The sequence below is a fragment of the Natator depressus genome, chromosome 6 (genome assembly GCF_965152275.1).
Source record: "Natator depressus isolate rNatDep1 chromosome 6, rNatDep2.hap1, whole genome shotgun sequence".
In the NCBI taxonomy this organism is placed as follows: Eukaryota; Metazoa; Chordata; order Testudines; family Cheloniidae; genus Natator; species Natator depressus.
In genome coordinates, this window is record NC_134239.1 from 25,516,451 (window position 1) to 25,528,964 (window position 12,514).

Here is a 12,514-nt window from a genome sequence, read left to right on the forward strand (position 1 = left end):
GCCTGGGCGACTCCAACCAGTCTAACAATCTGCTTGGGTCAGGGGGGAGCGAAAGAGAAAGGAATGCCATGACTCAGACTTGAACTCACAGAGAGGACTACAGGCTGCTTCCACCCCCTTTGTCACACACCAGCCTACAGCCTTTGCCTATCTGCAGTTTCCCTTTTTGCTACCGAGGCTAAACACGTACAACCTAGGTTAAATGGCAGCTGCGGCTTCCGAGAAAGACACCCAAACGCGCAGCTAGGATGGGGCATGTTAGGACTATGGGGTGGTGATCGGAGGAGGCAGCATCAAGTGCCACTGCTAGGATGGCCCTTGGAGATTTGTCAGCAGCCAACTTGCGATGCCCTTTAAAAAGGGATTCAGCATCACTTCAGGGAATCTCCCCTCAGAAGGGGAGAGGCATTTTAGTTAACATATCCCTGGCGAGGATCCTCGTTAGCGGAACCTTGAAACACTCTCACCAAGATCTGTCAGCTCAGGCACAAAAATCCTCTTAGCCTCTTCAAGGGAAAGGTGGGTAATGAAAACAAATGGCCATAAAATATCATCTGTGGGTTTCTAATTTTCCCAACAAGATAAAATGACTTGCCTCAAGGTTGCATAAGGGACAGATCCCTCAAAAAAACAAAACCAAAAAGAAGCCTGACGGCCGGGAATTGCCTTTCCACCTCAAAAATTAGGATATCTACCAGAGAGCAAATCCCCATACAGGAATATGTAGGTACTACAGTGGGACCTAGAGACCCCAGCCCAGCTCAGGGCCTCATAGTGCTAAGCACTGTACAATATATATAACACAAGAGCTTACAATCAAAATAGATCAGATCAGACAAAGGGTGGGGGTAAGGCAACCTGCCCAAGGTCACACTGCAGATCAGAGAGAGATCTGGGGAAAGAAGAGAGAGATCTGTCTCACAGTCCAATGCCCTACCTAACCTTGGAGAGGATTCTCCCAGGAGACAGACAGATACACAGAGGGGCAGAGGAACCAATAAAGAAAGGAGAAACCACCACACTATCTCTCACTTGAGACTCTCTCTCACTTGGTCTTTTGTACTGCCTGACCTCCCCCACCTTAAGACCAAGGCCAAGCACAAGTTGTAGTGCTCTCACTGCAGCACACCACCTGTGCAAACAAATCTCAGAACACCTTAAGAAGTCTGGAAGGGGAGCTCCCTTTTTTGGCCCAGCACGGCAGCTCAGTGGCAGTTGGCGCATCTCTTGAACGTACACAGGCCCAGCTGCTGGCTGGATCTCTTCCCCCCCCCCCGCCCCCAACCTCCCCTCTATGCTGCTGCATTTCTTCTTGCTTTATAGTTTAATTCCCACCCCCAAGTCTTATAATGATTTCTTTCTGGTGTTTTAATGCTGGCAGGAACTCATGGTGGGAAACAGAAACCTCCTAGGCTTTACGTATGCCACTCTATGCTGCAAATGGATCATGGTCCATCTACATCTGTACTTCTAAGGTTTGAATTGTGCACCAAGAACCACACACATTTGCATTCTTGGACACTGGGTTTTCTGTAAGAGTCTAATTGAGCCCCTAAGTCCACAGGCACAAAGGTATTTCTCGTCATAGGATGTTACATGCACTAAGGAGTCCTAATCTGCTCAATGCGATGAATGGTGCATCAAGTACCATAAAGAAGTGGCACAGAGGCCTGCCAAAAACTCTGGCACATACTTACATAGGTGCAGGCTTTTGGTCTGAGACTGGGGGTTTTATGGACTATCGCAGGCTTGCCTCAAGCACCTCAAGATCAGCTCAACTGCAGACAGTCATAATTGTCAGATACCACTGAGCAGACAAGGGGAGCAACAGGAGGAGGATGAACCCTCTCTAGCCAGGCTATAAGAACATCTTCCATGTGTGCCCCTTAGTGGCCAATGTGGAGTTCACACTGAAATCAGAAGGGTGCGGGATCAGCTGCTGCAGGGAGAACAGGGTATTTAGTGGGGGCCTAGATAACATACCCCTTCCCACATGTGGCCATAAAAGAAGTCATGATCTTGCACTGTCTAGAATGGAAAAAGCCCTTCGTGTGAACAGGACACTCATGTTTAAAACATGTGACAGCAGAGACCCTAGGGTTTGCCATGACCAGCCGCCATGTTTTAACCACAATTGTCTTTGCCCAGGCTCAGGGCAAAGCTTCCTAGAACACTGTGCTAGTTTCCATGTTTTCTAACACAAGGTTCTCCCCGCACTCAGAACAGTGAGCTCCCATGTCTCAGAGCTGCAAGCACTTCCTAGTCCAACCCACTAGTCACACACCTTAGCTGCGGTGAGGGAATGGGCCACGCTGCAGTATTTGTTCTGTGCCTGTACATAGCACTGTGAGGGACAAAAGTCATTCAGACTCATACTTCGTCACTTCTACTGTACTGGCTCCCGTTGCTTGATATTTAACAAGCTCCCTGCATCTTCTTTGGGTTACATGTTACCAGAGGGTTCATCTTGGAGGGTTTCAGTGGCTTGATCACCATGTCACAATGGGAATGGTTTGATGTATTGTGATGGGACTGGCCTACTTCTCTTTGTTCAGGGGTCCTGGACACCCTCAACATACACTGGATAAATTTTCTGCCTCCTGGGGAAAAAAAGCACAAAGTTCTGTTCATAGCTGTTCCTAAGAATATTCCCCACAATGTTATTGTACGAGAGGTGGTGATGCACAAGATTGAGCTGCAGGAGTCGAAGATGGAAGCTCTTCAGGGTTGGGTGATGTAGGTGAGTAAATGCCTCAGCAATTTCACCACAGAAGAACAGGTGAGTTGAGTTTGGGGGTCTCCGCCAAGTCCCAAATGTACGTTGTCTAAATCAGAGCTATTCAGAATGAGTGACAGTCACTGGCGAACCTGGGGACTGGAAAAAAAGAGAGGGGAGTGCAGCAGGTTAAGACCGAGGTGCAGTGATACATGTAGCCCATTTGCACTGTACAGCGTCATTAGCTCCTCAAGTTTATGAGGAAAAAGATAAAAATTGAATCCATTGTTTAGCAGAAGCAACAGTTTAACAGCCTTGCTCCCTTACACAGTTTCTAATGACACCCATTGCAAACTCTGGCATATGAATGGACTTCAGCTTGGGTTCTCTGCTAGTGTAAGTCAGCACAGAAGTCAAGGGAGTTTCACCATTTTATGTCATCTGAGGATCTGGCCCTCCATTTCTAGGCATCATAAAATCTAGAAGTTAAACTCAACTCCAATAAAGATGCTCTACTAACCTTCCAAGGGATTGCAGATCCACAAACCTAGTCACATGTAAGAAGTTTGGCTCTGTTTACATCCTGCCCAACTCCTTGTAGACCAAAAGAAAGTTTACCCCAATGCAGGGGAACAATCTAGTACTTGTCATTTCAGGCTCTACCCTCCTATTAGAGCCACAAAAGGAAGCCACCACTCCTAGATTTTGAGTGGCTCATCTATATCTAGAAGAATACACCAGGTAGGACGAGGAACATCTGGTATGCAACGATATCCTGCTCTCACCTTTTTGCTTAGGGCTTGTAATTTATTATAGGGTGGTTTTGTTTGGTGACTCAAGTCATGAGATCAAACCAAGTGACTTCTCATCTCTTCCATCTCTCCTGTCCAACCCAGACCAATTTATGGGCAGTGGCCACACACAGTCAGGACTTGCTGTTGTCATGCAGGCTCTCTTTCCTGAATAAGAAATCTCATCGTTTGCCCCATTGAAAGGGGGGCTAGATATTGCACATTTTCCAGGACAGACCATCTCCTGAGGAGCCATTAGTGTAATAACTGGCAAAATGTGTTTCATTCATTAACCAGTTCACCTGCAAAAAAAGGAGGGGGCTACACACCTCTATTATCCCCTCCCAATTCCAGGGGGTGTTTACTTTTCAAGGCACACATGATTTGCCATATTGTTTCAGATAACAAGGTGAGCAATAGAAGAGTGACCTGATTCTACATCATGATCTGGCCAGTTCCAACATCAGTGCTTCAGCGTAATGAAAAGCATTTACGAAGTTTTGTCCTTTCGGACCTGTTGCTGCCGCCCCAATAAGATCAGTTCTCTCTCCTCCCCACTTCTCTACCAGAGTCCTTCCGAATTTAGCCATAGCTCAAGCCCACCTTTGTGTCAGTTACTGACTAGGGAAGGATTGCGCTGGCACCAGACACATGGAAATTGAGAAAGAAAACAAAGGCAGCCAAAATACAAAGAGACATGAAATTACATGTGTCACTGTTTAGTGAGCGAACAGAAAACCCACCTGCACCTGCATTTAATGGTACAGCACAACTGCTTTGTGAGAATGTACATTCAGTGAGGTTCTGCACAATCTGCAACCAGATGCAGCCATCTAACGGGATGTATCAGTTTTGTGGGATATTCAGCGTAACTTAGGATTCGGCAGTTATTCTGCCCTTTTCCTGCCTTCCACTCAACAATGTATAACAATTTTTGGGCCTAAACAGGTCAACACCAGAGTCCCAAGCGCCTTTTGACCATTTGGCTGTGCAGCTGCATTCCACCAGGATCAGCACAGCATCCGTGTGCAGGCAACAAGTAAAGGAGAACTCAGTCCCTTTTGGCATAACAGAGATTGTGCTCAAGGTCTGGGTCTCAGCCAAGGTGGACTGGCAGAGCTGTGGGAGGCTACTGTATAGGACTCAGTCGTGGCCCCGCTGAAGTCAATGGAAACAAGACCAGGTCCACAGCATGTGCCTGAACTTTGCTAGGCATTGGCCAGGTGAGTGCAACCCCGTCCTCACAATCGAGGTGGGGAAAGTTGAACAAAGAAAAACAAGCAAAGCGTTTTGGGTTTCCACGTACGTATAATTTTCACGCATTAGTTTAGTGGCCTGAAGTCAGCAGTGCTGGCACCATCTCTGAATCATCTCTTGACCCAACAGCTTGGGGGTTCAGCATGCGGACAACTGTATTCCAAGGAGGGCTGCTGGCCAAGACAAATGAAGTTGGACTAAATACACACTCCAGCTACAACTCAAAGAAAACAAGTCATATTAATAAGAAGTTCAGAAACAAGGACTACTCAAATCCAGCCCATCCACTGATTTTCCCTCCTTTATTTATTTATTTATTTATTTGACTGCTCTGGAGACCAGTAGACCCTCTTCACTTCAGCTGTAAAGTATAAGAGCTATCTAAGAGGGTTTGGAAGTCAATGGGAGTTGAGCAGCTTATGAAATCCCAGACTTACATGCATTCTTGTTTCACTCGCCTTGACACAGGGACCACAAGCCCTTGGATAAACAGATTGAAAGCTTGGTATAAGTTTCACCACAATTTCTGCCAGAGCCTCTGTAACCGCAGTTGAAATATAATTTGCTAACTTTTTGCAGCAGCAATATTCCTCAAAGAATTCGTTTTTTAAAAGATTTATTATAAACAGTGGATGTAGGCATGCCACAACCCTACAAGCCAGATGACTCTCACTGCTACCACAGGTTAAAAGGAAAGATTTGGTAAGGTCACCAGCAAGGCTCAGGGGCAAGTGCTGGGAAGGAGGGCGGATGTCAAGAGTTCCAGTAGGGCGCTCTTATAGGATCAGATCAGTGGTTTATCTAATCCAGTACCCTATCACTGACACTGGCCAAGACCAGGTGCTTCGGGGGAGGGTACAAGAAACGCTGCAGTAGGCAATTGTGGAATAATCTGTTCCTACACTAAAGTTGCCTTCTAACCTCCAGCTGGAGATTGCTTATGCCCGAACATGAGAGTTTATAGTCTTTCCACAACTTCAGCAACTTCCTTTTTACTTTTAGAACTCAGGATGTAAATCCCTTGAGCTCATCACTTGGAAATGGAGAGAATTCCTCCTGCCAATTACTGTTACAGGACCCCAAAGTGCTCTACAGGCGTTCCAAAAGAACAAAAGGTCCCAGCCCCAAGGAATGGATAGGTTTATTTTAGATGAGATGAGCGAACACACACACACACACTAAGGTGAGGAAAGATGAGTTACAATCAGAGCCCAGCATCCCTAGGTTAGGCATGTGCACATTTTGATGGCCACGTAAGTATGGGCTGGGTATGACCCAAACTTCTCCTGGTAGGTAACCTGGAGGAAGCGAATGCATAGCAAGGATGTGAGTGTGGAGAGGGTAGTGGCTTGGCAAACAGGAACCATCTGGGCATTTTGTGCCTAGGGAGCACTTGAAAGAAGACATGCAACGGGAGTGGGAACAGGAAACAAAGAGGGTGTCAAGGAAATGCTTCCAGCATCAGCCCAGTAACTAATACATTATGGCTACGTCTACGCTATGGACCTTACAGTGGCACAGCTGTACCGGTGCTGCTGAGTCATTGTAAGGTCTCCTGTGTAGCCGGTCTGTGCCAGCGGGAGACGCTCTCCTGCTGACATAGCACTGTCCACACCGGCGCTTTTGTTGGTGTAACTTATATCGGTCGGGGGTGTGTTTTTTTCAAACACCCCCGACCGACAAAAGTGCTAGGGTCGATAAAGCCTCTGTTACTTGTTTCAGACCCAATTTCACTTCCATGCCACACAACCCTAGTATTAACCCTAACTTCATCTCTTGCTGTTTATTTTTGTAAGACTGTTGACATAATGGGGCAAGATTTTCAGAACTGACTAGTGGTTCTGGACCCCCTAACCCAATTTGGGGAACCTTCATAGGACCAGAGTTTGAAAGAACCAGTACTCACACTTTCTGAAATATCAGGCCCCTTCAAGACATCTCAAGTTGGGCACCCAAAGCCTCTGGTCACTTTTGACAACTGTGACTCACAAATGCAAAGTCTTGCAAGTGAGATTGTAGAAAACTTCATATGCGATAAAGCAGGGAACCTCACATTAGTTCAGACTACTTCTTCTCTTAGGGATTGTCTAGGCAGAGACATTGTGGCATAGCTATACCAGAATCACTTATTCTGCTATAGCCATGCTGATCAATTTCTCCAAGTAGACAAGTCCTTATATTTGGTTTAGGTCCTTCTCATCCACATGGGGCTTGGAGGTTTGAAAGCCTGAGAACCCTCATTGGCAGCACTTTCCACAGGAGGTGAACTCCTATACACAGCTCCTGGAGCAGAACGGGATAAGCTGTTGGCCCTTGCAAAACTGTATGTTAAATAAAAGAATTGGTGACAAAACTGTGTGCTTCAGCCATGGCTCAATAATGCCCCCCCCATGCTCTATAATGGCTTTGCCAGCCAGGTTTAAACAAAAAAGCCAAGGTTACATTGCACTGCAGCCAAACTAGCGTCTAATGTGGTTCGAGCATGTGGACAGGACAAAGCCATGTTAGAAGCGCACTCAGAAAAGCATTCTAGCTTCCGTGACCATTAGTACCATAATGTTTACTATGCCGGTGTGCTATGTTATTACAGTACAATTGGGCCTGAGCATCTGGTCTCGCCTGCATGCGTGGCACTGCTGCACTAGGTTATAACTATGTTACGCAACCCAACCCCAACTCTAGCTCTGTCCACCCATGGAGGAACAAGCTGTGTTAGGACAGAGACGTGATGTTACCGTATCATCACACAGTGCCTGGGTACTCTGTCTTTTGCAATGTAGATGCTCTGTAAGCCTGTGGTTTTCAACCTTTTTTCATTTGTGGGCTCCTAAACAATTTCAAATGGAGGGACCCCTTTTGGAAATCTTAGGCATAGTCTGTGGACCCCGAGGGGTCTGTGATCTACAGGTTGAAAACCACTGTTATAAAATAAATTACTACCACATTCCTAAATACATGGCACTTCCCACGCCTGCCTGAGAAAATCTCTAAGGAAGAGCTAATTTAGTTTCTTATCAGATGAATTATCTTGGCCTGTTCACCTCCCTTCCCCACGCTGCTTGATTAGATCAGGCATCTCTTCCCACTTTGCATCAGGCGTGACAGGTGCATCTTAGAAGAAATTCAGAGCTTGAAAAACAGGTTTTAAAACCCAGCAGCCATTAGGATGCAAAAAGCATTTTCAATCAATGCATACTTCTTCCCAAAATTAAAGGCAATCACTACAAAGGTTTTACACTCAGCAGTTTCAAAGCCATTAATACACCTGGGCATTTCGTGTGCAGCATTTTGCTAAACAGAAAGGAAGCGAGAAAACCTCTCATTGCTGTTGATTCTTGCTATCACCTTTTACTGTGGCCATTAAACTCACAGCCAAGGATAAAAGATCTACAAAGGCTTTAGACTATTTTCATCCACCACCGCCACACCCCTCATCAGCATAAGCTATTATTTACTAGCTCCCTTACTCAGTCACCTCCTCCTTCTCAATAGGTTTCAGTTTCCAATAGCTGTTCAAATACAATAGTGACAGGTGCCCTAGGAGTGGATGTCATAAATCAAAGGCACCGAGAGCCAGAATACTACTGCCTTTTTCCAAGTTTCATTCAGGATCTTTAGTTCCTTACAGATCTGCTCCTTTATCACATGCACCTTAACACTGCCCACTCCCCACTTTTGAAACCAGACTTCAATGGTGCTACCCAGCTTTACAGCAGCTGAGGATCTGGCTCAAACAGCCTTCTAAAAAACCCAGAGGGTGCCACCTATAACCAAGCCATATGTGTACAGTCTGTTGATGGGGTGGAAATGAGGTGGAACATTGCTCCTTCCCACTCATACCAAGACAAGCTTCTTCAGTTTGCGGGGAGGAATACGTTCAGTCTCCCAGGGGTTTGTTTGGTTTTTAGATCTAGGACTCTCAAATTTATTGAGAGGTAGCTTGGGAATAAGGGAGATGGATGACTAAGAAGTCTCACCCTAACGCTGATTGCATTTTATTATCAGTAGCTGTGTGGGGTGTCTAAAGGTAGATTATAAACTCTCTCAAGGCAAGCACCAAGCTTTATTTGTCTGCAGGGTACCTAGCACCCTTTCTTGGGTGCTGTGTAAGTAAGTATTAAGGGCCATATTTTCAGGTGTGCTCAGCACCCAGCAGCTCCCTTTGCTGAGTGCTTTTGAAAAATCTGGCTACTTATGTACATACCTAAGGCCTTGTGTAGGCTAGGATTTAAAGGCATGATGTTAGTGTTGACTATAGTTAGTTAGCAGGCTAGCAAAGACAAAGCAATCTAAGGGCACGTCTTCACCAGCAACGTTAAAGCACTGCCACGGCTTGTGTAGTCGTGGCACAGCACAAAAAACCCCACCTCCATGAGGGGAATAGCTCCCAGCGCTGGGAGCGCGGCTCCCAGGGCGGGTGCACTGTCTACACTGGCACTTTACAGTGCTGAAACTTGCCGCGCTCGGGGGAGAGGGGTGTTTTTTCACACTGCTGAGCCAGAAAGTTGCAGCGCTGTAAAGTGCCAGTGTAGACAAGCCCGTCAGATGTGATAAGTGCAGGGGGTTAAAGTCTACCAGGGTTCAGTGTTGGTGTCTTAGAACAAACATCCGGTGGAGTGTCCAGACTACACTTTACAAACATTAGCCACCCTGAGTTAACTTTAGGTCAAAATTCAAGTGTAGACTGAAGCCAGGTGTATGCTAGAAAGTTTTACCAACATAGGTTGCGTCTGTAGGGGTGTGAAAAAATAATCACACCCCCAACCAACATAACCATACCAGCAAAAGCCCTAGATGCAGTTACACTGGCAAAAAAAGTCCTATTAATTACTTGTATTAACATAGTACCTGTACTAACACAGCACAAAAAAAGGCAGTCTCTACTCCAAAGGGCTTCCAGTCTAAGTTTGCCAGTACAGCTTATTTTATACCGTACCCTGCATAACCCATACCAGCAAAAACTCCTTTGCTGGCGTAAGCTGCATCTGCACTAGGAGGACTACAGCTGCAACAAGAAACCCTTTCTGGTGTTGACAAGGCCAAGCTTTTAAGTGGGAGCTACTGCGTTTACCAGCAGGGCTTGTTTTAATTTGTAGACAGCCTAAGCTTTTGCCTTATATGAAAGTAACTAAGGCCAAAGTAAGTCAACTGATACTGAAACTCATTGCAGGAGTGACCTCACCTGTTATTCAGGGGCAAAAGTGCATCACAAGGCCAATCAAAATCTTTAGCATTCTGAACTTAAGACCTCACTTGTTTTATGTGCCTAACAAAGCCTCATTCATTTATCACTCTGTCTACCTGCCCGAAACCTCTTCGCCGGCTACAAGCCTGCAGTGTATTTCTGATTGTAAGCTCTTTGGGACGGGGAACATCTTATTTTTGTCCTGTATGTTCACACCCCCTAGGACAATGGGGCCCGGATCCCACTTAGGCCCTACCGCAATACAAATAATAAACATGCATCATCATCCGCACCCAGCAAATCCAAACGTCCTTAACAGAAAACAGTGCTGCAGCACCTCCTTCCTTACAACAAAAACCACAAATTACAGCCCTGCATCTCCCCTCATGTAGGCTGAAGCCCTGACGTCAGCTTTTAAGTATTGACCAAGCATTAAAGGGGTTTTATTAACCAATAAGCAAAAAACCCAAGAATCTTTCATCTAAACTCTTCGGGACATTGCAGTGCTGAATCACTGCACAAACACCCCCATGCTTGCAAGCTTATGCTCCATCCGTGCTAATGCGGGGGAATCATTTCAAGTGGCAAGCTTAACTCCTTGATCACTAGCAGCTACCTTCGAGCAATGGCAGGGAAGCACTGCAAACCCCCCCCTCCTGCTGACCACACGCCCCTGGTCTTGGGTTCCTTGAAACGCCAAGAGCATAAGGCGACACACCAAACTCTTGCACCGTTGGGAAACCGCAGGGCTGTTAACACCAGCAGCCTCCCAAACGTTGAGCCTGAGCCCAGGACGGAGAACGCTGGTAAGACACTGCCTGCAAAGCCCAGCCAAATTGGAGCCCGGCTATTTCCCAGATCTTCCCTCACACCCCACGGCGTTAGAATAGCAAACCGCAAACATATGGTCCCCCCACTCTGCAGCCGCCCCCGCCACACACATGCCTTTAGTTCACGCGGGAGGATCATGTCATTTTCTTTGCACCCAGCATGAGCAGGATTTCGTTTAAACTCCTGTCTAAATAAGCACGCTGTAATAAGCATGCAGTTCCCTGTCAGCAGCTGCATGCATTATATCACCCAGCACGGGATTTGGTTTTTATGTGTGTGTGTACGTGCGCAAGGTGAGTTTCCAGCCCGTTTTGCAAAATAACAATGGTTTTAAAACGTCTATCAGCTCTGGCTAATAACACCACACACTCAGTTACATCTCCAACCATTCCCTCCAACGCATGCCTTGTAATCACCAATTCATGCACCCCTTACTGCATCTTCGGGATCCTACCCCGCATGTAAATACAAACGCACAGCGTATCTCTGTGTTGCATTATAGATAATTGGTGTCAGGCTCAGGAAGATGCAGTACGCAGCTATATGAAAATACACCTCTGCAACAGACTTCTCTCCCCAGCTCCAGCCCCTAGGATCTATTGCAGAAATCTGCAGGTCACTCAAATACAAAGCATGATTAAAAGCCCTAGGCCACCCCCTTCTTCTTTCCTTACATTATAAACACTTACCCTCCCGTACTTCCTCTGCAGCCGGGGGAATCAGAGCTCCTGAGGTTCTCCAGCTGATTGCAAATTTCTGCACATTCGTCAGGATAATTAAACGCAATTACAGGATGATCAAATGAGAAGCCCTGCAAGGCTGGTGCCAGTGCTGATGATGCAAGTTCTAGCCTCTTGCAAACACATGCAGGCACCCACACTGAAATGTAGACATAATACTAGTCCAGTAAGTGAGGGGCAGGCATGTCCCTGTACGGTGGGGGTGGATGGCACAGATAAGCATTAACAGGGCTGAAGGGATCCAGGAAGACAGAAGGTTGCACTTTAGAACTAAAAATGAACTGAGGATGAGGTCATGCCTTGAAAAAAAAGCACCTGACGTCACCCCCAGCCAATCAGAGAGGGAGGCTCAGGGGCAGGGTGACGTCAGCCTCTGATCCTGGAGCTTTGGGTGCAGATTAAAGGGAGACAGGCAGGCAGAGCTGCAGTTTAAAAGGGGTAATGGCCTAGTTTTTTTTTTCTTTTCCTTTTATTTATTCCTTCCGAGGCTGTAAGCTCTTAAAAGGGGAATGCACTGTCTTACCATCCACTGAAGGAGATGGGAGAGCGGTGCAGGGAGTTCTAGGCAGCGGTGTAGCGCAAGCCACTCATGCTAAAATCAGGTTGGCATTTATTGTTAGAAGGGAAGCGTGTTTCATCAGCACACAGATATGCCCTGCTGCTCACAAAGAGGAACTGGGAAACATTTTCCAATGCCAAAGGGAGGGGAGTATATTATTGACTAGACCTTCCATGCAGCAGCCTTACATTTTCAAATCAGATTTCATTTTGGAACGATGCACCTAGTGTCCTCCTAGGGGATTTTACCCTAAAAAAATCCCACCACCCCCAGAGCCTTCCTTTTTGCATGCAGGGAGTGACCCAAAGCTGCCTGCTCAGTTTATGGTGCTCTGGGAGAAAGAAAAAGTACAGTTAAATGATAAGCCCTTAAAATAGCAAAGGAAAGGGGAGCAAGGAGACCCTGCTTTGTGGGTGGAATGTAATTCAGAAGCTG

The 12,514-nt window shown here is 46.4% G+C and overlaps 1 protein-coding gene across 1 annotated transcript in view; it reads right to left on the reverse strand.

Annotated features, from left to right (window-relative positions):
• DUSP8 (dual specificity phosphatase 8) overlaps nucleotides 1–11,798 on the reverse strand; it is a 78,464-nt gene extending 66,666 nt beyond the window's left edge. The window contains exon 1 of the mRNA XM_074956906.1: nucleotides 11,470–11,798. The gene's annotated coding sequence lies outside the window, so the exon portion shown is untranslated. The remainder of the gene's footprint in view (nucleotides 1–11,469) is intronic.
• Nucleotides 11,799–12,514: the final 716 nt, after the last annotated feature.